Source organism: Melospiza melodia, chromosome 15 (assembly GCF_035770615.1).
Source record: "Melospiza melodia melodia isolate bMelMel2 chromosome 15, bMelMel2.pri, whole genome shotgun sequence".
In the NCBI taxonomy this organism is placed as follows: domain Eukaryota; kingdom Metazoa; phylum Chordata; class Aves; order Passeriformes; family Passerellidae; genus Melospiza; species Melospiza melodia.
In genome coordinates this window covers 9,898,408-9,925,194 of record NC_086208.1, presented here as the reverse complement: position 1 = coordinate 9,925,194, position 26,787 = coordinate 9,898,408, and the positions used below count along the sequence as shown (strand labels likewise).

The 26,787-nt window shown below is 43.6% G+C and overlaps 1 protein-coding gene across 12 annotated transcripts in view; it reads right to left on the bottom strand.

Annotated features, from left to right (window-relative positions):
* The window catches only part of SEMA6D (semaphorin 6D), a 129,656-nt gene that overhangs the window by 23,604 nt on the left and 79,265 nt on the right, over nt 1-26,787 (bottom strand). Inside the window, exon 1 of one of the 12 annotated variants that reach the window (XM_063169716.1) lies at nt 7,684-7,700. The exons of 9 other annotated variants lie outside the window; for them this stretch is intronic. The gene's annotated coding sequence lies outside the window, so the exon portion shown is untranslated. Of the gene's footprint in view, nt 1-7,046; nt 7,183-7,304; nt 7,395-7,683; nt 7,701-26,787 lie in introns of those variants that run through there. 2 more of the 12 variants (XM_063169711.1, XM_063169714.1) reach the window with 2 other exon arrangements.

Here is a 26,787-nt window from a genome sequence, read left to right as displayed (position 1 = left end):
TCCAGTCACGCTAAATTTTCACATAATGGCAGAAAAATACTTCTTTCTAGCCTAGCAGTGAACAGTTGGATCACATTATCACATTTGCTGCCTTTGTAGTCTCCAAGTGTGTATTTGTGTGTGTATGTATATACATATTCACAGGGGAGGGGGGAACACCGTGCTCATGTGACACCCTGGGGATGGTCAGAGGGACAGGGACACACCTTGAGAGGTGCCTGTGCTGAGGGTCTCTTGGGGGATTTGGCTTACCAGAAACACAGAGCAGTAGGGAAAAATTTATTTTTATGTATTTAAAAATCAGATGTATTAGTGCAGCATTTGATCTGGCAGATTCCTGGCCCTGCATTCTGTTGAAGTTATTACACTGATATAAATGCACTAAGGTAAACTGCGCCTATTTGTTGCCAGTTTGGGGCTGGAGACAGGACTGTGAAATGTGTGCCATGGCTCTCCCTGCTCTGGGTCCCAAGCTTGGGCACATCCCTGTGCTGATTTGGGGAACTCTGCACCACAGAACTGCCCATTGTGCACAGAGCAAGCAGAGCCTGCAGAGCCCATCCATGGCAGTGTTTGCAGCTGGATGCAGCCACGCTGGGCTCAGCTCTCCCCCCTCTCTGCTTTACTTGGGCTCCATCACCTCATGACAACATTCACTCTGCAAGACAGGGAAATATTTGCATCACAATACTTTGGCATTTTGACTTGTGAGCCACAGAGAAGTCACAGATCAGACCTTTCAGAGTAAAATGTTAAAAAAAAAATATATTCAAATCAGTAACACATGGACTGCAAGTGCTTGAATCAAGGTCAGAAGGAAATCTCTGCCAAATCAGGGAATGAGACTTAGGGCTTTAAAGCTTTCTATTACAGCCTGTTCTATTCTCTCTTCCACATTGGCCTCCCCAGATCCCCAATACAATTACAATGTTTCCTTAAATCCTTGGGTTGTCACAAGGAATATTAGCCAGCGTAACAACATGACAAGATAATCATACCTATCCCCCACACTATTTACGTCGGCAGGTCTATTTTTCTTACCCCTCTGTGCCAAATATTTAGGTTTGTGCTGGCACAGCTTGCTGCTGAAGAGCACTGTTCAGCCATGAGCAGCGTTTGTTATGTTTTTGGTGAGGATGAAAACCTGATGCTTTAGGGGGAGGAAAAGCCATAATCCACTCTCACAGTAAAACCTGTACAGTGGTATGCAAGACAAAAAATTTCTATCCATACCCTTGCAGGAAATCAGATTAATCCCCAAAGCATGAGATTTGATTATTTTTGTCTGAGGTTATCATCAAGGAAAAAAATTACATAATGCTAAAAATATCCACACAGCTTTTACTTTATGAAGAAAATATGATTTACTGAGCAAAAACAAATTACTGGCTTTTCGGTGTTAATCTTTGATAAACACGTGCTGGGTTAAAGAAAGTGTCACAGAGAGAAGTTTGCAAATTGAAGGAAACCATTCAACTCTGCAAGATTATTTTCCCCCTCCCTTATTACTCCTTTCATGAGACACCTGGGGACATTGTTCACACACTGTTGACAGCTTTCCCACTACTGCTTTTCCTCTGTTATCTGCTCCCTTCTCTTCAGCACTCGTCCCCAGGTGGCAATACACAAAAGAGCTATATTTGCAAGGGGTGCCAAAGCTGGCTCTTGGACAGCCCTTGAAGAGCCAGAGGGCCCTCTCCTGCCTTCCAGGTTGGCTGCTTCAAGTTGTTTCCCCAGGGCCCTGACCCACCAGGCAGTGCTCTGGCATTTCCCTCCTGGAGCTGCCCTGCTCAGGGAACACCCGCACTGCCTGCACGGCCCTTTCCTGCTCTGGCTACCACCTCACCAACAGGCAGAGCCATGCTCCCTCTCTGGGCTACATTCAAGGGCCATCTAAAATTGCAATACTTAGCCTTAACTATACAGGGAGGTTTTTTTAAAATTAAATACTCATTTTTCTTCTCTGTGGTCTCCCAAAACGCAATGGTTACACAGCCTGATGGGGCATGAAGGTGTACAACATGGGAAGGGGGTACCTAAATGGAGGTACAGCATAAACAAGGGCTTGACATACAAGCATGAAGATTTTCTTTCAACCCCAAAGTGCATCTGTCATGACAGACAGACACAGAAATAGCAGCACCACTTTGTGCTGGTGCTGCAGTCCCTGCCCACCCCCAGCGCCCGGGAAGAGAGGCAGCAGCACTTGAGGGAAATACCTTTTGTTTCACACCACAATAAAGCTCTGAGGAGGGCTCTACCCAACATAGGTGTGAGCTGGTTCTTTACCACTGCTTGAGAAAGAGAGTCCCAGCTGCCATGACCATTTGGTAAAATAAAGATGAACTGTGTAGCTCACATTAAGAAAAGCCTATTGTTGCAGTAATAGCTGAGCTGAGTGACCGGCTGATCAGCTCTCATCTCTTCTGAGGTTTCACTCCCACCGCTGGTGGGCAGCCAGTCTGTGATGCTGCTCCCCAACAGCCACTCGTTACTCTTCTAGATGAGCAACTCTGTGCTTGCCTCCCTGCTGTCCCTCACACACTTGAAGAGCCCCCTAGCAGGCATCTGCCAATTAACTCCTCATTCTCATCCCAGGCTCTCTTCAAAGCTCCCCTTTGCCTCTGATGCCAGAGCCCGTGTGCCCCCTGTCCCCGACACACGCAGCTCGGCTGTGTTTAGGTGGCTCTGCCCCAGCACAGCCGCTGATTATGCAGGTCAGCACGGCTCTCCTGCTTTCAGAGGCCACTGCCCGACTGTACCCGTCTGCCATCTCTTCTTTTAAACCATCCACTGTGGGAACAGGATCCATCCCTTTCATTCTGTGTTTTCCCCAGTGCCCATCCAATTAGAAACTGGGCTGCGATTTGGCTCTTAGATGTAACGGTTAACAAAAAGTAACGGCAACAAGAAACCTTTCTGCAGGAGAGTCTCTGTGTGCAAATACGACCTCTGTTATGTTACCAAGGTCAGGCAGACCAAGGCCAATCTGCTGTGTGAGAATATAAATCAAAGCTGTCCAGGGACTGATTTCGTTTACAAAGGTTTGTAACCATTCTGGACAGAACAAATGTTACTTGCTTGCCTGAGCTCCTTGCTCCTCCTCTTCCACCGCCACTTCTTTGCTCCTCCACTCCCACCAAGCCCCTCCCTTCCCACTAATACCTCTTGACCTCCTTTGCTCTTGAAAGCAAAAGTTCTCTTCTAGCAAGAAAGCAGTGGCTCACACATGACAGACAGCCATGCTAGGCCAATTTATTTAAATTATGCAAAAATCTCAACAAGTAAAATTAGCATAGAGTCACAAGTACATTCACCTGCTGGTTACCTGCCATTCAAAGCACACGTCAGAATTAAAACAACAAATGCCGAAACAACTTCTTTCCTATTGCATTCATAGATCTGCAAAACAAACCAAGGAAAGCATCTGTAGCAAGTATTAGAGTCTGGGCACAGATCCTGTGAAATCACATGGTTTCCGTTGTGGAACTAAAAAGGCTTCTACAAGAATGTGTGAAATACACAGCCGAAATTCTCCATTTCTTTCTGTGCTCCTTGGCAGTTTGTGTGGCTAAGTTAAAGTGGCAAGTTCTGTTTCTGTAGCTGGCACTTCCCAAGCTCAGCCCAGCCTGCACACTGAGCACACACAGGATGCAGCCAGCAAGCTCCCTCTCGAGTATGGACAGAGTTAATGTCGTCCCACTCCAAACAACAGGTTGCTGTCTCCAAACTGGAGCCTTGAAAAGCAAGAGTCCAGCAGTTGCCTCACTCCTCCCAGCTATTCTCCAGCCTTTCCTTCTGCAGGTGTGCACACCGAGCTGCAGTGGGGCTGGGCAGGGGCACCAGAATGAAAGAAACTTCACGTTCTGGATGTTAACTTTAGTTACCATAGCCAGACAATGCTGCCAGTGGTGTGGAAGAAAAAATTGCTGTAGCCAGCTGTGCTGTTCACAGTCGGGTGGTTTCTGTGTAGCTCCAAATGGTTATGGAGCCAGTAGCCTGTTGTGGCCAAGGACAGGATGATGGATGGTCTACACACACTGTCCAAGCAGGGAGAATGGCAGAAGTTCACTTCAGGGTTGTTAAAATGCTAATCTGGGCTACTTAACAAAAGCCGAATGGAAAAGAAAAGTTAGGGAAATCAATACTACTCATATGTTGTATATATGCACGGCAGATTTGATTTCTGTGGTTAACACAAACATTTGACTTTGGAAGTGGGACAATTCAACAGTCATCCTGTCTGAATAAACTGAACCAACTTCTGATATTAGCTGTACTGTAATTACTGTCAAGCCACGACGAGGGAAATCAGGCTATGGCAACAACACACGGAGCTCCACAAACAGCATGGAAAGGGCAGTAACACTGTTCTCACTGCACACCTCTTCCATGTGACATGGGAACAAATCACAACCCACTTTCTTTTGAACTCAAGGCTGGCAGCTATTCACAGAACAAATAACAGCTTAATAAAATGGCTTAGATGGATTTTAACAGTAACTGCAGTAGCTTATCGGATGCATAAGAAGGGATCATCTGTTCGAGCAGCAGTTTTGACGAAAGCAACATTTGAACTGTTTTAATTACATAGAGTTGCTAAGACTGAAAATAACTTGTGCTACTCAATGCCAGTAATATGCCTTATTCCATCTTTTCTTAATTACTTGTGGAGCAAATTGTTACTTTATCAAGTGGAAAGGTATCTGATTTTATCAATCTGGAATTGGAGGTATGTTTAACATATGAGTATGTAATCAACCATCATCTCCCCTGTTCAGTTAGCAAACACACAGCCTAAGCCTTGAAAAATATCAGAGACTGCAACATAAGTAAGCTCCACATAAGCTTATACAGGCACAGAAGCTGTTGAAGTACCTGTTTCCTTTGTCTTACCAAAAAAGACTAGAACTGAGAGTCTCCGTCATACCACTTTTCCACACCTGATGAAAACTGACCATATTCACCCCTAATCTCTACTTGACTTCAGATTTCAAACTGCTTTTTATTTTTCAGAAGGACAAAAAAGCATAGCATTTCAACATTTCCATGCAGGTTCTGTCCATCTAAGTGGCTACACCTGACTTCAGGGGACACTGAGTCCTGTGTTAAGTGCACTAATGTTTTGAAAGAATTAAAAACCCATAAAAATTCAGAACTGAAATCTGAATGTGACCAACTGTACTTAGACCAGAAGATACACTATTACAAATGCCTAATATACACTTTGAACTGAACTTCCAAGGTGGACTTTTCCTTCACACAGTCGGTCCTGTCCTCTCATGACAGGACCGACTGGCTCAAAGATCAACCGTGAATGAACTGCATCTATAATTAAGCATTCCATGTAAATGTGCTCTTCATAAATAGACAGCAAAGTTATGGTGGCTCCAGGGGCTGAAATATCTGCTCTAACAGTCAGCTCAGCTCAGGCATTCCCAGAAACGTTCAGATGGTCCAGCTCAAAGGGCGCGGGAGGCTGGGGGGAAAACCCGCAGCCACACAGCTGGTTTGTGGAGCTCTGACAGGGCCATCACTGTATTCCTGGCACACACTCCTGCATCACACAAAGCACATTTAGAAAATGATGTTATCTCCGTTGCATCTCACCATAAAGGAGAGCAGGTAGTGACAGACTGCAGGATATGGGGGAGGAAGGTTCACTGTAACGAAAGGTGCAGATGAAAGTGAGAAGCTGGTTAAATAAACCAACATAGAGCCTCTGGGTTATACTTTTTTTGGCTGCCTTTCTGAAAACAAATCTGAGCTACATAATTCAGAATCCTAATAAATTCTTACTACAAACTTTTCCTTCCCGATTTAAAAAAACCCTGAGCTTTATATTAGTTAACACAAAAACTGCTGAAGTTCATAATTATATAGAGAAGAAATCAGAGCACTAAGCTGGCAATTTGTTTTTATCTAAGCCAGAGTAAATGTTTATACAATATCTGCCAACATAACAAAATATGCCCGTCACTTACAACATTAAACATGATTCCATACAGCTTAATTTACTGAAAGGAACTCAAGTAGACTTCAGAGGTGCACAGAATTTTATAGTGTGAATAAAGCAGGGAAAACGTCTATTCTCTTTTGCCACAAAAGTAATTGCAAAGCTTTACAATGAGCTTCCTGTTGGACTTGGGAAAAGGAGAGAACCTCAGAAAATTCTCTGTGAAAGTATTTGTATGTGAGAGCAACAGACCAGCAGTAAATGCCTCTAAGACAGTAGGAAGCTGTTTCTTCAAATAATATTTAGGGAACATTAGTAAGACCAACAACTTGAAGCACAAAGGTATCCCAGTAAAGATGCATGTTTTTTTTCCCCCCCAAAGGGAATAACCAGGAGAAAAAAATGCCACACATTTAGAGAGCACTGAACAGTATTCTGGAGGAAGTTTGCTGTAATTCCTGCACATTATGTGTGAAGCGTTGTGTGTGTGTACATGGATAAGCTACAATACCATCTGTACAGCAAGTGCCACATATGTGAGCATTATGAACCATCATTGCTGCTGCTATGCTCAAAAGTAAATGTATTCTAAGCCACACACAAATACAAATACAAATGACTTTACACACTGAGGGCTGAATTTTGCTCAAATTACTCACAGGCTAATGCCTGTGCTACAGACATAATCTTGACCAGAAGTAAGAAAAAACTGCGAGATTGGCAGAAGCCCACTAATTTAAGACCAGTTATATTCATGCTAACAAGTGGGATTTCCACCGGAACTACAATTTTTTCAACACATCAACCTAAAGCAGTTAATCCAATTTTTCAACTCACAAGATAAAAACACAACAAACATAAAAAAAAAAAAAACCCTCCACAACCACCCCACAGCCCTTTAAAATACAGATACAGGCGCAATAGCCACCTAGATATATCTGTGTGACCTTTCATTTCCATTCATCCTTATAAATAATAAAGAAGGCTTTAAACCCTTTCTAATTACTCCTTGAAAGCAGCTGTATCGGTTTCTGCAGATGAAACGCCCCCACCCCCCCAGAAAAAAAAACAAAGTTTCCCCGCTCTGCACCTGAGCATTGTTTTCGACAGGAGGGCGGGCGCGGAGCTGCCCCTGCCGCGGCACGGGGATAATTCAGAACTGACTCCAGTATTTGTTTCCATCCATTATTGATGGGGAGCTGGAAACGCGGCTCCCTCTGCCTCCCAGCGCCCGGCTGCTGCCGGGGAGCCCGTAAATCACGGCTCGCCAGGCTCCCCGCCCCGCCGGCAGCGCCGAGCCCCGGCCCGGCCCGGCTCAGCCCCCGACGCGGCGCCAGCCCCGACTCACCCCAAGCGCCCCGGGGCGACTTCGCCGGGGATAAACCCGACAGCTCCGCTTCGGCTGCCCCGTCTGCGGCCGGCGCCGGCTCCCGCCCGCTCCGCTCGGCAGCGCCGCCGCGCTCCGGCCGCTCTCCCCGGTACCTGCAGCCGCCGCGCCGCTGCCCGCGGCCGCCGCCCGCCGGCGGGGCCCGCTCCGCCCGCCGTCCCCCGCCGGGCGCCCCATCCCGGCGCTGCGCTGGGAGCCGGGGCGGCGCGGGGGAGGCGCGCCCGGCAGAGCCCACCCCCGCTCCACCTCCCGCCAATGGATTTATTCTCGCCCGCGCCCCGCACCGCGGCGGCCCCCGGCCCGGGCCCCGGCAGCGCCGCGCACAACTTTTCGGGCTCACCGCAGCGGGAGCGCGGCCCGCGGCCGCCGGCGGAGCTCGGCCAGTCGCGCCATGGCGGGGCGGGACCGGCACCGCCCCGGCCGCTGCCCCCCGCCCCCGCCTCCCCCGCCGCGGGCAGCGCCGGGCGCCGCCCCGACACCGACACCGGCCCCGCCGGCCGTGCGGGGCTCCGGCAAACTTCGGCCGTAGTTTTACCCCTCCCAGCCCACCTCGGCAAACCTGCCCCCGCCCCGAGGCCGCCGAGGTAAACAGCTGGAGCGAAGCCATCGAGAATTTGTTTTGTTCATCGTCGACGCCACCTTCGCTTCTTAAGACAGAAATTTTCATTTCTATTTGGGAAGAAAAAGTCATTGCGAGCAATGCAATTTTGCGAGCTAATGAGACTCGATTTTGCAAACGAGTATTTTGCGTGTGGTGCTGGGGGGATGTCCTTGAAATGACATCTTTTTAAATGCCTGTCCAAAATCCCCTCAGATATTCCAGAAACAAAGGGTTTAATCCCAAAAATGAAGTCCAGGAAATAGCTGTCACTAATTCATTTTTCTTCACATGAAAGATAAATTAATTAAGGCTTAAAGTACCATGGAGTATTTTGGATGCCCCTGCAAGGGAAAAAAAAAAAAGATTACTTGCCAAACAGTTTCATCTGTGTTTTTTTAATGGAAAATAAGAAAAAAATCCAAGTAAAAGTAATTCAGAGATTTTTGCTGGGGAATATATACGTGCAGTTCCCAAATTCCTGTCCCTTAGCTGAGCACTGGCTCCACAGTAAAGCCTTGGGCTGGTTGCTTCCCACAGCTCTCCTACCCCTCAGGAAGACAAGCACTGATACTCCCAAGCAGCATTTTGGGTTGATCTGGCAGGTTTTTACACACGCACCACTCACAGCGGGAGCGTTGCCTCTTGAGAACTGATTCATCTAAGTAAGGGCGCCAGGATTTGGCCCATAGTAAATTCTCTTTAGAGATGGTGCCAACAAAATCTCCCAGCCATGGGAATAGAACGTTTTTGGCAACTCAGTCCCCCTTGGCTGTCTCTCTCTGATGTTTCCTAGTGGTGACAGGCTAAAGGCAAGATCATTATGGGCTTCCTCACAGCGAACACAGCACAGCTATGTGGCACCCCAGGAGCTGCTGCCTGGTTAAAGGTGTAAGGACATTATTTTCTCTTTCTGATGAACAGCCCTAATCTGAAAAGCATAAAAATTTGCACAGTGCATGAAAATGCCACGATAGAGACCACTCGCTTGGTTAAGAATTGAATCACAACCTCAGGAGAACAAAGCTGAAAGTGCTTCCAAAAGAAGGATTTGTTTCACAGAATAGCTCTGTGGCCTTTGCACTGGAAGTGAGATACCCAGAGCAGACCCACTGCGGTGGGGATTTGTGCTGGGTATGGATGGGTGCCTAGGTGTAAGCTACCCACACCAGGACATTAAAAATGTGGAATTTGCTCCCTGGCTTTTGAAACTCCTGATGGTAGTGTTAGCCAGGAAAACTGCAGTGCTGGAAGAGCCACTCATATTTTCATTCAATGCACCCCTTTTGTGACTGCCATGTAGAAATTACTCCTCGATGTTGTTCTGCTGTCCCTGCTGGGGAGGTGTCGGGTGCCCAGCCCTTGGCACTGCTGGGGCTGTGGCTGTGTGCTCCCCTCTGCTCTGACAAGGGCAGCCTGTGGGAAGGGACCTTTCTTCCCTGCCATACCTCCGAGCCACAAGCTCACTCAAGGTTTCCATATATCAGGATGAAAGATTAATATAGTTTAAATCTCCTTCTGCTTCAATTAGGCAGGTGACACAATGTTGAGAATGAGATCGCATTCCCGTAGGGCAAAGAGTTTCAGCTAGAAGTACAGCATTTTGGAGGATTTTGGTACAGCCAAGACTAATATCTTGTGTCTACACTTATATATGGTAGTTTATTATAATTTCAAAATTTGCTGCATGGCTAGGAACCACTTTATGTAAGGATTTAAAGTATGTGCATTTACAATATGTTTGCAGTCAGGGAATTACACAGCCACAGGTTTTTAAACACAAATATATGCAGGCTCCTATTGATATGATAAACTATCAGTAACATGTGCTGCAAAGCTTCTTAAATCCTCATTGACACAACAGACTACTATTGTGTCAATAGTGTGCAGATTAATGGGGTATTGTCAGGCTATTTTAGGCCTTAACTTTCATTTATCCTAAAACTTGTTCTTCATTGTAACTCTTAACCTTTGGATTCTGCCAACACATTTCTTGTCACAAATATACTAATGGAATTAAAAGAAACCTGGCTTTTAAATGTTAATTACCCCTAGAATGATTGATTTGCAAAAGAAACACATCAGCAGGATCTGAAAGTACAGAGGCAGAATAAAATGGACTGAGTGTCAGCCCAAGAGCCTGGAATGCCCAGGGACCAGCTTTGGCTTCAATGAGACTGTCCCTGTGTCCCAGGTGGCAACAGAGCCCTGACCCACCTGGTCTCATGGGTAGGGTGTACAGGTGATTCCTACTGTCCAAAGGACTTTTCACCCTCTAAGTGCTTTACAGACTTGAGCAACTCTTATTCATGAATTTGAAAATATAAGCAAAGTGTTAAAAATTTACCTACTGGTAACAGAAGCACCCTGTGTTAGAACAACATCCCTATTTTTTTATTTATTAAAATATGGATAATACTAAACTGGTTTTAAATCAGGCATGTCATTCTGTTTGAATGCCTCCACTGGGTTTATAACCAAAGGTGAACTGATTTCAGCAAGCAGGTGTGTTGACTGACATCACCAATTCAGCCACATGGTGATTTGGTGAGGAAGTGCCAGTGCACAGTGCAGGGCAGTTAGCAAGTTTGGGAAAACACCTTCAGATCATGGTAGCTCAGGAAGAGTTAGCTCAAATGGCACATCCCCAGGAAATACCAAGTACTGAGGGAAATGGAATTGACAATTTACCCCTGGCCGAGCCAGAGCTCCATCAGTGACTCAGCATGCAAACGCACGGACACAATGGTTTCTGAATGAAATATCAAACTTATATTTTGAGGACACGTTCATTTAAGCTGTGTCATTTCCAATAAAAACAGCAAATGTCATTTACAGGGGTATGGTCAAATCACAGCAGTGCCAAGAAGTGATGATGTTTTACCCTAAGAGTCATTTTGTTTTAGCTAAATATTTTCTTCCTCCCTTCTTTTTTGCCAGTGCATACAGACATCTGCCTACTGCAAGGCATTGCATAGAGGAACTGAGAGGTAATTTAATATGGATCGATACATAATTCCTGATGAAGTAGACATGCAGTTTTTATATTCACTATCCTTAAATCTCAATTGCAAAGTGCGATGTTATGACTTACCTTTACTGTAATTAAGTTTGATAGTAAAAGAGAATAGAATTTATTTATTATGAGTGAATAAAATTAGTTGGACAATTTAAGGTGCTATTCAGTGAGTAATGCTCCCATAGAAAGGGTAAACATTTGTCTGCCTGATAATAGTTGTTCGTATTAACAGCCTAGAAAAGTTATTTTCATGCAGCTCTGGTTTTATGTGTCTTCTTGTCTTCTCAATATCCTGGGAGCCATTGCACGGGGCAGGGCAGGCATGTATAATACGTGAATAAACGTAAGACAATTTCCAAGAAAAACAGGCTTTTTATCTCTATTGATTGGTGGAGAATTCTCTCCTTTGGACTTTTAAGAACATAAATGAAGAAAATAGGAAGATCAAGCTTTAATGCCTCACAGCTCATGACCAGAACAGGGTTAAAGCCACATAAGCTGAAACTGATAACCCATTATGGTGTCAGCCTGCACAATGCAGAATTCCATGCTTCCTATTGCTCACCTCTGTGAGAGGGATGCCAACCATTCCTGGCTTTAGCACCCCATCTCCATGAACCCTTTCTGTAGGTTTTGCCCTTCTTTAGCCACTCATTCCCCATGGCTTAGATCCTGAGAAGGGTCTTTGATCTGCCTCGAGTGCATTTAAATCATATCCCTGTTCAATCACCCTAAACCTTGTTGCCAGGGGGGATATTGGTGAAAATCCCAGTGTTTGGCTGGCAAAGCAATATAGCTGAGCCAACCATTTTCCTTCTCTGAGTCCTGAGCTTGTAGCAGTATCAATGCAAGTCAGAAGTGAGACATTTCAGAACACTGTTGCTCATGATTTACACCAAGTGGCTAAAAATAGCAAATTGCTAATATAACAAGCCTGTGCTGTGTTGATACAGACAAATAATTGTTCATAAGTCAAGTTTTATTTAAAGAGGGGTAAGTTTAAGAAAAGATGTAATAAATTTATCCGTGTAAATAGTATCCAAGGTATCACATGAGGGTAGTTCTTTATAATGCTTAAAAGAGAGAAGATAATTTTCTCATATTTTCCAAATGATGGGAGACCCCTCTTTTCACCCTTGACAGCTGTCAGAAAATTATAGGAGGTGCTTTTAAGCAATTACCATTTTGTAAAATATAGGGAGGAGAGAAAACAACTCCAGCACTTTTTTATAGTATCTTCTTGGGTGCTGTATTGAGAGTCATGTTTAAAGCATTTCTGACTGTCAAGAATTCACTTTAACATAAAATCATTTAGGTTAGAAAAGACCTTTAAGATCACTGAGTCCAACCATTAGCAACATCATTGTTCCCTTTTTAATATTTTTCTAATCTTCCTCCTCATTTAGAGGGATGTGCAAAAATCTCAGGCTGTATGCCTGTCACTTGAAGGTGTAGTGATAATTTTTTTGCCAACACTGATACTGGGCTGTGCACCCCAACTTGGCAACTTTGTCCTGTCTCTGTAAAGGACCAGCATGTGCATGTGCTTTCATTCCTGTGATTTAGCTTCCTGGCTGGTGGAAGAATTGGGCTCACACTGTTATTCATGACCACCCACCATGATCTGACATCAGTTTGCCTTGAGAAGCCCACAGAACTACCTCTATATTGAATATTTAAGTGATAAATCTAATAGCTGCTCTCAGGCAAAGGTCCACCCCAAATTCAGTGTGTTGGCTCTCCAATTCCCCCATCTGTACTCTGGGGAGGCAAGGGAGATGTGCCAGCAATGAATAAAAATAATTGGAAAACAAATAATTTTTTTAAAGCCTTGTCAGTATGCTGCATGGGTCAGCCAGCAGGGATCCTGCAGGATCCTGTGCAGATGAACCTGAGACAGTGGAAAGCCAGAGACGACTCCTCTGCTGAGGCTGTGGAGAGAACCCCATGTCAGCAAAGGCAGAAGAGACACAGACCCAATGTTTGCAATGTGTTGTCCTGTGTATTTTACAACTTGAAATGTGCCTAGAGTGAAATCTGGATGAAATGTGCTTGGAGTGAAATCTGGATGACTGTATGTCAAAGCCAATAAAAGGGATTCAAGCAATAAACATAACTGGGCACAGTCCTGTAAAACTGGTCTTTCCTGCCTGTAAGCTCCCCATCAGGCTTAACTTTGAAAAACCAACTCTTTCAGGCCAGTGGTTCTTGCAATGATCACTGCAATAGTAAAACATGATTAATTCCTGGTCCTTGCAAAAGAATCATTTTGTAAAATAATCCCAGTGAGGGGCAGCTGTACAAGGCAGAGAGCTGCCAACACCAAAGCCAAGCTGAAGGCATTGCCATGGTGCCCTTTGGGTCCAGGTACAGAGCTGTGTATTGCTCACTCCCCTCAGCACTTTAAATGTCTGCAGGAATGACTGAAAGCAAAACAAACTCCATTTTCTGTACAATTATTAGCTTTTCAGTTTGGTGTATTACAGCACCCATCTCTTGATAGGGAATTAATTCAAAACATCTAAGGTAATATCATCAAAATACTGTAATTAGATTTAATGGCACACTTCCAGGATTAATAGGTGATCTTCCTCACAGCCTACAATTTTAATTTCCAAAATTTCATTTGTCATACTGCTACTCAGTACAGATTCACCATCCCAGTGTTTACCTACACTTTTCCTCACTAGTAGTAAAATGTGCTGCCTTTTCCAGGCATAGACAGATGAAAAGATGTATTAGTAACAAATCTGTGTTCATGGCATATAATCACAAGATGACAAGACACTTAATGTTATCTATTTATATATTATGTATAGCAACTTCTGTTACACAAAATCACTCTTCATTCCCATTTTAGGGGATTACCTAATCCTGTAATTGATTCTGTGTGATGAGTCCTTGTTGTCCTGTGGAGACCCATTGACCTTCAGAACAGGCACAGGCCTGAAAACATTCCATTATTTCACTGTTTTTAATGTGTAAATTACAAGAATATATAGGATGAGAGCAGATGTTTTTATCTGTTTATTTACTTCACTGGGCTCAGAATTCTAAGTGTTTTAAGACTTGACCAAGAAGAAGAAGAAGAATTACTCCCTATCAGTAGGAATGACCAAAGACATGATTGATGTTTTCTTTAAGGTAAATCAAATATTCCCACAGAAATGTAGCCAATCATACACGTTCTCAAACAGCTCAGAGCTACAGTAAAGCTACTTTCTACTGTAACTGTCACATCTCAAAACTTGCAAAGGGATGAAGCAATTGCTCACTGGTTATAAATACCAGCAGATTAGTTTATCTATAGATCTGTATCATGTTACTCATTCCAGAGTCCATAAAATCCAACATGAATCAGCTTGACTTCGTACACAAACAATCACATCCTACACAAAGGTGAGTCCACAGGTAGCAGCTCATGACATTTTATAATCATGGAGGTTTTAGTATTACAGAAAACAAGTAATTGGACGTGTGCATGTGCAGACACACACAGACACACATAAACCTTGCTCCTTCACTGTCCCACCAAATATAACTCCATGGATTAAGGCCTTAAATAAGCCTCTAAGAATGTAATTTAGTACAGTCTGAGTCCCCCTTGGGCAAGCCTGAGGGAGCTCCTTGGGCTGTCACAGCTCAGCAGCTGTCCAGCCTAGCACTGACTCAGGAGCCAAAACCCTCCCTCATTTGGGTGGCAATGAAACAGTTGTAAGGGATCAGACAGACATTATCCTTGGATGAGGTAGGGAGGGTGCTTAGAAAATAGTTAATACCAGTAATTACTAAGAATAGAAAGGTAAACAAACTGCTTGCAAATTTGTATCTGAATGAATTCTGAAATAAAGCCTTACCACATGGCATTCCTATCCAGCAAGAGGGTAGACTCTTATCCTAGGTAAGAAGAAAGATGATCAAACTCTTTACTTTTACCTCCGTGATCCACAGTAAAGTCCATGGCCCCCATTCAGTAATGACAGGAGCTGCTGCCTGTGGCATATTACTCTGAGTTTCTGCTTAGTGTGTGCCCCTTGACATCTCAGTATCTGACTTCAGCCCAGGATATTTTGTTCTTGAGACATAGGTGATTACCTTTAATTAGTCTTTCGACACTTACAGCCTTGTCTAACATTACTGTTTGTTTGAAAAAAATGACTCCTAGCTTTGATGTACCTCAGTGTTCCTTCTAGTGTGCTGGCTGTGGGCTGCAAAATCCTTTCTGTTGAGTAGCTGTAACAGAGCCATCCATGAAACCTTTCCTTTCTTCTGTTCTGTGCTTTGCACGTTTCTGCAGAAGAAAAATTTCCACTTATGGAAGGTGAGCACACACACTATTCTCTGTATATATTCTCATACTATTCTCTGTATGTTATATATTCTCTCTATATGTTCTCTGTGCTGCTATTCTCTATAGTAAGAGGCAGAAGTGAGTGCAGATTGTTTGATCCTTTGGAGTTGCTCCTTCCCCCCATCAACATTTGAAATGTTCACAGTGTCTAAAGTCACTGATCCAGGGACATATCCTACTGCTTTCCTTTGGAGAATGCAAGATGACACATTTTCACCTTTGAGGTGACAGCAGGTGACAATGAGATAGGTGGCCCATTTCAGCCCCACATTGTCTCACTGATCACAGTATGCCAGCTGCTTGTATGACTGTGCATGTCAGCCCACTAATCTTGAGTGATGCAAAGCTCCACAGAGTCTGGGGAAATACCATTGTCTGTGACAGCTCATGCAGGAAACAGTCATGCAAAGGAGCTGTCAAGGGAGGAGGCTTGCTCTAGGAGAGGGGGGTGTGTGGGGTCAAAAGTGTAGAAAGCACTTTGGATCCAAGGCAATATAAATTAGCCATGGCACCTATTCTATCCTACAAAATCTCCTATTTGCATCACATGCTGGAAGAATTAACATTGCAAAACCATACAACAAAGCAACAGCCAGTAATAATCAAGTTATAACTAAATACTCTGGATGGTGCTTGACTTGGAAAACCAGGCTCAGGTAGGAATGCCAACACTATTATCTGACATAGCTGGAAAAAAGAGTAAGCTGTGACATCTCCATTCTTGGCAAATCACAGAGACTGCTGCAGGCACTCTGTTCCCTCTGCTGCTTGGAGTGATGCAGTCGTAGCTGCTGTCGCTGTTAGCTACAGATCTCCTCTCTTCTGTGTCTTTGTGGGGAAGAGGAGGGCATGAAAAGTGGTTCACTACTTGGGAAGCAATGGAAGAAACAGTATTTGTGGTTCCAGTCGAAGTTTTCCAGCTCCTTTTATAGATTTGACTTTTTTTTTAATTAGTTGCATAACAGGGTGCCAGGATTTAGCAGCCATGTTACAGCAAATAAATAATTTTATAATAAAGTCTGTCCACTGGCCAAAGATAACTACAGGTTATTCTCAGCTTTCCTATCAAAAGCTGTTTCAGACTTGGATATTTTATCTGAGTACTTCAGATGCTGCATGAACAGCTTCCCACGTTGAGAAGAATCTCAGTGATTGTTTATTTTGTGCATATGTACTTTGCATGCTGGCAGAGAATGCCTAGCTGGTAATTTCTCTCCCTGCCATTATTACCCATGAATGTGCACCAGGCCAAGAGCTCAGCACCAAACCAGAGAGGGATGGAAAGGTCTCCCCCTGAGTGTAGCCAGACCATGCAGAAACACCCTCCATATGTGAGACCAGCTGCATGAGGCACAGGCTTAGCAGGCTCCCTGCCACCTGGCCAGCCCCTGCTCTGCCCCAGGCACTGCCAGGGCACGAGGGGAGTGCAGAGAGGGGGAGACAGGAAAGGGGAGAGAGCAGGCTGTCCATGCTCAGCCAGCTGACTGGGGATTTGCAGAGCAGATCAGGGCCACGGCCAGCCCTGGCCTCCCATCACATCACACTGCCAGGACTCAGGCTCAGATGAGCTTTGGACATGTCAGAAGAGGCCATATGACTTCTTACTACAGACCCAAGCAAGGAGCTCTCTGCACGGTGAATCATCTATCAGTCCTGCCCATCAGTAATGTCATGGCACTGATGTCAGGCTGACAATTTAGATTCCAAATCCTTCCTAGAAGGATCAGGATAGCACATGTGCATGTGTTCCTGGGGTTGTTGGCCATCTGGGCTGCTCTTAAAGCCATGTGGTTTTACACCCTGCCCACGTTTCAGGCATCCTGTATCCAGAATGGCACTCGGGAGAGCTGCATGTGTTAACTTGCTCTCTGATCTACACCCCTTCATGAACTTTTGACAGTGACTAAGTCTGTGTTTTCCCTAGGATCTTCAAAAACCTTTCAAACAGACCTGATGACAGAAAGCCTCTTGATTTTTTGTTGGGACTGAGTGAAGATCCCTCTGTTCTCTCAGATGCCAAAAGAAAAAAAATATGAACTGTACTTTTCAAATGTCATCCTGGGGAGCCAACCCTCAAACTCTTCCTCACATATAAAATGTCCTGGCAGGATTACCATATAATATCCATTGCAGCAGTGGAAAATATCAAAGGATCATGGCTTAAAATTAAACAAAACAGCACCCTTTCTTGTCTCAAAAGCAATACTATTCCTCTTCCTCTTTTTCCCTTCTCACTTGCAATTGCCATGCAGTTTGATAAAGTGGGATTAGGTATCCACAATAAACACTCCCATGTGAGGCCAGCAAGAGCAAATGGAAGCAATCACTTTACTTTTTAGCCCAAACCTTCTGTTACTGTAGCAAATGAGATTTTTCTTTTTTGCAGCTGACTAGCAGAAACTGATTTAGGCCCTTTGCACTTGCTGCCAGCAAGTGTTCCCACTCCAAAAATAGCCTGCTGAAGAAAGAAGTGTCAGTTGCTGTCTTCAACAGGCTGCTTTCTAAACCCATTGTTAGAAGACACCTACTTCAGATGAAACCTGGCATGTCACCACGCTGTGGGCAAAGTGCCATTCCAGCAGATGGGCAGGGGTAGGCAGTGCCAGCAATCCAGTCTGGATATCAGCCTTGAGTAACAAGGTTGTATTCCCATCTGAGGATGTCAAAGCCTGGAGCTGTGCTCTACCTTAACCTGTGTCCTTACACACCTTGCTGCTCACACACATCTATGCATATTTGAAAGGTTTCTGTTTGATTTGCAGCCCATCCTGCTCTGTTCACTGGCACCAGGTTTAGGTTTGGGATGGGTGAGGCTGGCCTGCCATGCTCTGCAATGAAGGTGTGGGCAGGACCATCTGAGCAGTGCTTGGCTTTCAGTGCTTTTCTCCCCACTGTGGCATTTAGTAGCAAATACGTAGGAGAACACCTCAGGGTGCTGTAGTCAAGGCAAAAACTTCCAGAAGGACCTCAACAGCTGTGGAACAGTGAAAAACCACAATGCAGGCACCTCTGAGTGGAGCTGCAGGAGTCCAGCAGAGGTTAATCACAGTGCCCCTACATTTAGAGTAAACAGGTGCCCACGTGCCAGGTGGAGAGAGCAGTGCTGCAGTCTCACTCTGTTCCAGCCTCAGAAATCCCCACACTCTCAAGTGCCTCACAAGAGCATCTGGCCTCGATGAACTGGGATTCATATGCCACAGCCTCGTGAGACTGATATGACAATGAAGTCTCTACCTTTCAATGTGTCTTGTACCAGAAAAAGCCTCTTCTCTCTAGTGAAATGCCAGCCTGTGTGTGGAGACTTTATCTAGGTTCTTCTGTGGTACCTGTTCGTGTTATATGTCTCACAGAGTCTCAAATTAAAGCATGTAAACTCTATCTGCATCTTTTCAAAATCTCGTCTTATATGTCCCATGAAACTATTAGTTTAGCTATCACTTGGTATTAAAATTTAAAAGGGTCACTAAATGCATACTGCTAGAAGGGAACAACATTAGTTACACATTACCAGAACAAAACTAAATTAAGAAACAGCTCATTTCCTTTGTACCATCAATATTTTACTCAGCCATAGCCTGGATACTTGTACTCACAAAAAGGAATTAATCATTTATGTGCTAATGTACATCCATTTTTTAAAAATCATCACTTAAGTAATCATTTTTGTGTGTGCTCAGATGTGTGATGCCTGCTTATGAAAGTGCAGGAAAAATCAATACAAATTAAATAAAATTTAAAAGGTGGATATCAGTGAAACAGATGCAAAAGAGTCCTCCATGCAGTAAAATTGTAATCAAATTGCTGGAAAATTCTGTTAGTGAGTCATAATTTGAAAAAGATACCGGTCTAATGCTAAACTTATTTATATGCCGTGCTATCCTCTTCATTTTGGTGCAAGCATGCACAATGCAGCTCATCACAGATTTTGTCTTAAAACACACATAAAACTGAAACAACAAAATCTTTACTGCCATCTAATTGGGTACTGCCATTTCCCAGGAGTTTATTTACCGAGCACCACAGTGATTGTATCCTAACATCATCTGTGTCTGTACATCTGGGGGGTTCCCAAAGCCCTCCCCAAAGTGAGGTGCAGGAAGTCTTGTGGAAAGGCTCCCACCCAGGGCAGGGCAGCACAGGGATCCCTGCCTGGTGTCCCTGTCACACGCCAGGTGTGGGAAATGAGGCACTGAATGGCTCAGCAAAACCAAACTTCTCCTCTCCTGCAAAGTGTCACACAGCCTGCAACATCTACCCAGCACACATCCCAATAATCAAGGTTTCATTTTCCCAGCTCCCTGGAAAGGACTAACTGTATCTCCTGGGCTGGATTTGCTGCTGCCTTGGGCTTGTCATTTACACCCATGGAAAGTGCTCCAAATCAAGAGGCCTGCTTTGCTCAGATATAAATTACAGCCACTTTACTCAGCTAGAAACGTCTGTCTAAGGTGAAAAGTAGCAAAGAACAGCAGTTAGTGCTGGCTGCACTAAAAAGAGTTAAGATGGTCCTAGCAGATTGGAGCCCACGGTCCCATGGAAATTAAATCAACTTTTACTAAAGGTGTGATTGCTTCTTTTGGACTACCTACATCAGTGAAAGAATATGGAAAAGCTGTTAAATCCCTGCAAGAACACTGAATTTCACAGAAGAGCAGCACAATACTTAAAGTAGAATTTGGAGTAGCAGTTCTGTAGGTTTTTTCTTCTATTGCTTCAGTAATTTTACCGTGATGTATTTTGATGAATATATTTTAAAGAACACAATTACAATTAGAATACAATTTAAAGAATCTCTGTGTTTATGAGACAATAACACAACCTGCAAAATAAATTCCAAGGCCAAGTTGTCTATTAATATATGGTATGGCTTCTTGTGAGTGACTAGAGATGAGCTGGAACAATGCTCAGGGAAAAGCAAGAGAATATGCACCTTGACCCCAAGATTTGTGCTCCTTTTTCAGGTAAGAGCTGACATTCGGACTGAAATGGAGAAAACGATCCAGCAGGCAATACTTCTATTTTGCAGAAACTTCTGAGAAACTAAGTAGTGGGTTCCCACTCATCTCTTCACCAAAAGCCATGCTTTTGGGTATTTAATTTTGATTAAAGGACTTTTTCTTTTTTTCTTTTACTCTTTCCCTTCTTACTAGTTCAAATCTTTTCCAAATGAAACTTTTGTGATAACCAGTGTGGCCCTCTGAACTGTTTCTCCCTCACCAAGACATCATACTTGCAGCCATCCCATCTGCAAATGTCTGAGTACATGGCAGAAAAAGAGCACAGCAGTATGATGAGCTTACTCACAGTGGAAAACAGGAGCAAAATGAGCTGACCATGATTTGGAGATGCACCATGAATGGCTGTATTTTAGCAAGGAACTGAGAATTTATCTTTTCTTTTGGAGAGGTACCTGGTGAAGCTGGCTTTGGCCACAGCTGAGGAACTCCCTGAGAAGCCAGCAGGAGCTCAGTGCACACTGCTCAGGCAGCAAACCAAGCACACAATGTACCTCCCCTGGCAGTGCAAAGCAACCTGGTGCTACAGTCCAGGACACAGCTAGGAGTCCATAACCTTGGAAAATTGGATTGGTTCTGCTCATTTTATTTCAACCCAATTAAGGGACAATGCATCCTGAGCAGTGTACGAGGCAAAAAAGAGTTGCCAGATGAAGCATCCAGGTATGAAAGCCACTGCCAGTTAAACATGCAGGACAAGAACTTTTGCAATTACACAAACAGCTAAATAAATATGGATTTTAGATTTCTCATTTTTATCAAATTCAGCTGTTGGCAAGACCTCAGCCAGAGGAAGGAAGGGGACATCCAATGGTTTATACTGGAGGTGACACATAATCTTTGCACGAGCTGTCTGCATGGAGCTACCTGACTGCTTGAGACTGAAGTTGCTGATAAGAATGTAAAGTTTGACCTACAGTAACTTCTTTTTCTGAGTGCCTAATGGACTGGGTTTTTTCCCAGTTCAGAAGTTGCAGGTGGGCTGGGGATCATTTCAGAGATTCAGCTGTGGACCTCCACCACTCCCTGTGCAGATGAGAGTCCCTGCAGAGAAACCAGAGTGGCAGTTTGCACAGGTGTAGAGAATTGCCCCAAATCTATGTGTGTGCCTCCACTATCTCAAAACACATACACATGTGCCTTCTTTTGCTTTTGCTTAAATTTAGTAAAGTGTCCTGAAATGCACTTAATATGATTTGAAAGATAAAAATGTCTCTGTCCTACTTGTGCCAGTTTATTGCTAATGTGGGCAGGTGATTCATCAATGGATGAAATGAGATTTTCAAGTTGTTTTAAAATGATAAGGTAGTTTTCAGAGCTCATGCAGTTTGTTACTAGATACATGATTTATTAATATATTTGTCAAATAATGTATTTGACAAGTTTTAAAAACATTTCTGGATAATTGCTTTTATAACTCATCAATCTTAAAAGGGGAGTAGCAAGATAAGATTGTATTTTACAATCCGTATTTTTCTAGTCTCTCCTTTATCATAGCCCAGTGCAAGGGCTGGAAATGCAAACACTGGATACATGATTCCCCAAGATTTTTCTTTGGTTTACTGTTGATTGTCTTTGTTCAGGACAGACTCAACCTTGCAAGCTAAACTAGCCAAGGAGATTGGCCAGTTTCAAACTTCGTAATTGATTGGTGTAACTGTGATTGCTTTCAGCACCATGGGACCTGTTAATAGCACTTGGAATATTTTGGTTTGATCTCACTCAAAACCATATATAAACGTGCATCTATTCCTTACTGGGTCCTATTCAGAAATATAACTTTCAGGATTGCAGTTGCCTATTAAAGACTTGATTGAAAGATGGGTTCAGGGCTCAGACACATGCTCACTTAACAAAGCAGATGCAGCTTTCCTCAAGCTGTTTGTTACCACCTGCTTGTCACACACTGTGTCCCACCAAGGGGTGGATGGGGCAGGGTGTGTGAGCCCTTGGTAGCTGAGCCCTTGGTAGCTGCTGCAGGGTGATGTGCTGTGGCTTAGCTGAATTCCCTGGATGTTCCCTTCCATCTGCAGGTGGCTGTGCCATGAACATGCACTCAAGGACCTCTGACACAGAATGAGCAGTTTTCACATGAGCCAGAAGACTTCCCAAAGTGTGCTGGGCAGCCCTGAGGTTCTGCTGGGGCAGAGGAGTCTGCCAGAACCAGGGCAGGCCCAGGTGCTCAGGCTGAGCACCACATTCCCTCCCGCGTGCTGATGCTCATTTCCAGGCCCAGCTGCTTTTTACTGCCCCTCTGCCAAGCAATTGCTCCCCATAACTGCTGGCAGAACACAGCACGTGCCTCTTCCCTGTGCTCTCTGGGCAAAATCAGGCAGGCAGCTTAACCACCTGCTAAACTATTTAAACCTCATGTAGTTTCAAAGCCATAACAGCCTAGCAGAAAAACAGGGATGGTCTTGGAGACCATTCTGCTGAATAAAAGTGGGGGAATTTCTGACACTCGACTGGTAGCTGGGAAAAGTGAAGCAGTGATGCCTTAACCACAGGAAGGGTTTGTTAACTGATATTGTGGGTTCACAACCACTTTTCTGAGACTACTGGGCAAGGGGGGGAAGAGAGAGATGGGTTACCCTCAGATGTAAATCTCTGCAAGATCAGCATGTACACACCCTTCACAAACCTGCTCATGCAGCTCGTGTATAAGCCTACAGGAGTTGCTGATTCAGGGTTTTCTTAATAACAAAACCCTATTTTTTGGAATTTAAGTTTTGGAACATGATGCAGCCTTCTAAACTCTCTTTTATTAAAAAATAAACTAGAACAACATCGAAAGCATAGCACCAGCCAGTGCTGAGAAGGCAGACTATTATATTGAGAGCAAGAGCATATACGTTGAATAAACTTCATTTCTGAGATGTGCCATACTCAGACCTAACCCTGCAAACACACTCCCACCAGGTTTACTGGCATGGCAGAAAGATCCTGCCTGATCCAGTCCTTACAGATAAGGTCCTTCCATCTGCAAGAGCTGTTTTCCTACCACTCTTTCTTAGTATTTCTCAGTATTATTCACCAGTCAATTTGATTTGTGACAGTATGCTTTTATACTTTTATATACATTTTAAAGTTATCCTTGTCTTTAGCTGTGGTATTGTCATCCAATCAGCTCAGAAACACCAGCTACAGCAGGAAGGGTGAACAGAGGCACTTCAGGAACTAATGAGAGTGGGGAGATCTGCATATTGAGAGCAGGAGCAGCACACACAAACTGAGCCACCACCACCACCAATGGGTGAGCTGATTGCTCTTTATTTGAGGGGAGAGAAATGAGTTCTAACTGGCTAAGACACTTTTGTTTTCATGAAATGCATATTTGGCTACAGCAAATGGCTTCAAATCAGAAAAGTGACATTTTTGTGCTGGCTGTTTATAAACAGGATGTAGTTAGTGTAAGGCACCACAGCTGCAGTAACTGCAGCTTTTCAAGGCCAGACTGAAATGTATCATACTTTATCATTATTTTTCTCATATTTGCTACACTCAAGGCCCTGCAATTTTATAGGAAGCCAAGAAAATAACTTGTCTGTTGGCACTTAATACTATATGGCAGTTCATTGTTTTCAAGAGAGTTTGTATTTTCACCTGAAACTTCACTCACAGCATCAGAGACCCAGCCCTGTTTTTGACAGTCAATGTCAGTGCCATGAGCTTTACTAAGTTCACAACTGAACTCAACAAAACTGAAAATATGAAGAGTGAGTTCAGTATTAAGAGTGCATTTAGCTGAGATGAGAGTCAGAAATTCAAAGCCTGCTGCTGACTGCCAATGGGGTGGCAGGTGGGAATGGGCAAGGAGAGAGGTAGCAATAAGGCAATGGGGCAGCAGCACAGGTACAGCTTGCTGGAAAGTCAGATGCAGCTTCAATCCAGATGTCTTCCCAACACTCATGATAAAGTTGGTGGGAGTGGTTTGAGGAAAACGCCTTTTTTATCTCTTGCATAAGTGTGTAACAGTAATTCTTGTTTCCTACAAGAAAAACATTGTGGAGACTAGTGGCTTTCTACAGGAAAAAAACCCCCCAAAGATGTGGGACTACAGTACTGAGATCTGAAAGCAGTTGCTAGAAGTTGTTTTCAAAATTGGTATACACAAAGTTGGCTTTTGACTCCAGTAATAACTAAAGCAACTTATCTCCTGCCAGAAAAACACATTTCTCTCCAACAGAAAACTGCAATGAGTGTGCTGTGGTCTTCATCATTCTCCAACTTCCCCTCTGTGGACAACATTGAAAAGGCCAGCTCTTCTCAGTTCTTTTGGTTCCTTTTTCTTCCCTGTATCTGTCACTGACAGTACTAATAAGTTTTGAAACAAAAGGACAATTTGTTACTTTAGAATTAGCACCATGACTGCTCTTTGTATGGAAATAAGGTTATTCTGCTCTAATGAAATTGCTGAGGTGAATGCTCAGTTTGAAGTTCATGACCCATTGAAATTATGATTTATGGAACTTTCTTGCAAATTACCTGTGTTAACATCATATGTAATGTATTTCTATCACTATACCTTTGGAAAGAGTTTTCTTTTGCAAGATTCTTCTTGTTTGTTGGAAATACTTTATTCCCTCAATACTGTCCCATAGGAGGGTTTAAAATTCTACAGTACACTAGAGACCTCTGAAGTTTCTGCTTTCAGATAAAAGCTTGACAGTGTCCATGCTCAGTACACTTGTATGGGTGCTACAGTGGAAAGTCTTTTTTCTGTACTATCACCAATTTACATTTGGTCTCAGCTTTGGAAAGACAGGTCATATTGTCAAGATCTGCACCAAGATGTGACACAGAAACAGGTAAGAAAAAAACCTGCAAGAGTTACCACAACAATTCCCCTTGTCTTCCAGTTGGTGCCAAATGTTAAACCTGTTACATGAGAAGACAAGGAAAATCAATGTGGGACCAAAGAATCAGGGGGGAGATCATGGTGTATCAAGAAGCATTTTGTTTTGGAGGATTATGTTATGAAAAGCAAAAATAAATATGTGGAATGAAAAATGCTGGGGAATGAGAATAGTGTGGTGTGGAATTCCCTCTTTGTCATTTTCACTGAATTTCATTCATTGAAAGTGCTCAATATATGGCAAATATTTGAGAGACCAGTGCCAGAGCAGTATTTTGTATATTCTGTAGATGGAAGTGTACTGGGAATCTGGTCAGCAGTGTAATTGTTTATATTCATTATAAACAATCTGTGTTATTTGGCAACAAAACCTGCCTTTCTGAGTTGACTCTCATAGCTGCTGAGATAGTTCTATCAGCTGGTTGTAATTTTACTTTGGGGGCATGCAAAATACATTGTATTTCTTCCAAATTATCTGTGGGAAAAACATGAACAATACACCGAAGGCCCCTCAGTCTTGTGGGACCTCTCTTGGCCCTTTTTCAGTACTCTTTTAAGGGCCATAAGAGGATGCAGAATAGGTTTAGTTTGCATGTGTCTTGTACCACTGTTACAAACATCTGCATCTTCTTCCCTGGCTTTAATACCAACTACTCTCATCGTGAACAATGACAGCAGATAAAATAATTAAGAAAATCGCTACTGAGGGTAGAGTAGTTCATGGAATAGGGTGAAAAGATCTAACTGTGAAAAGTTAATGCCCTACTTGGCTTAAAAGATGAAACAAATACTATAGAAGCCCTTTTCTGAGCTTTCCACATGAGGCTGAGTTCCTCACAGATGTGTAAACGTGGTTTCTGCAAGATGGGACCTTGTGTTTGTCCAAGCTACCCTGCACCTGAAGGACCTCTTGTACCTCATATAAATATGTACTTGTGCTCCTGCCTAGAGCAAGGGGAGCATAAAAGGTTTTCTCTCAGGTGTTTGGGAGGGAGATTCCCAATTATTCTCTATTATATAAGGAGGAACTACATCTTCTCTCACTTTTAGAAGAGTATAGAGAAGGCCTCACAATGAGTTATCCAGTAAGTTCATGGTTAGGATCTTTCACCTCACGGTCTCAAATCTGCTCAGAATGGGTCAAAGCAAAGACTCAAACCATGAACTTTTACATCCCACATACCTGTTCTAACTACTAAGAGCTGGTCACTTGAAAGGAGATTTTTCTGTCACTCTTGAGCTGTTCCAATTTGTAGGAATAATTAAATATTATCCAATTTAATGAGAGATGGATTCTACAATCCAGCAAGTTTGAGCATTCATCTTTGGTGTCAATGATGCAGGTTTGAGTCTCTGCTCCAGTGACTCATCAGAGTGAACAGGCACAGCTGAATTGCTGCATGGGGATTGCTTTTGCTTGATTGACATTTTTCTATGAAAAAAAGAAACTCTAAACCAAACTGTTTGTTGAAAGAGGGCAGGTGAGCTCTGAATGAGCCCCACCACATCCCCACTGCCTCTCTGGCCACAGACCTGTTCATACTCATGCACAAATATTATGAGAGCACGTCTCAGGCACATGTTATCAAAGAGCACTTCAGCAGCA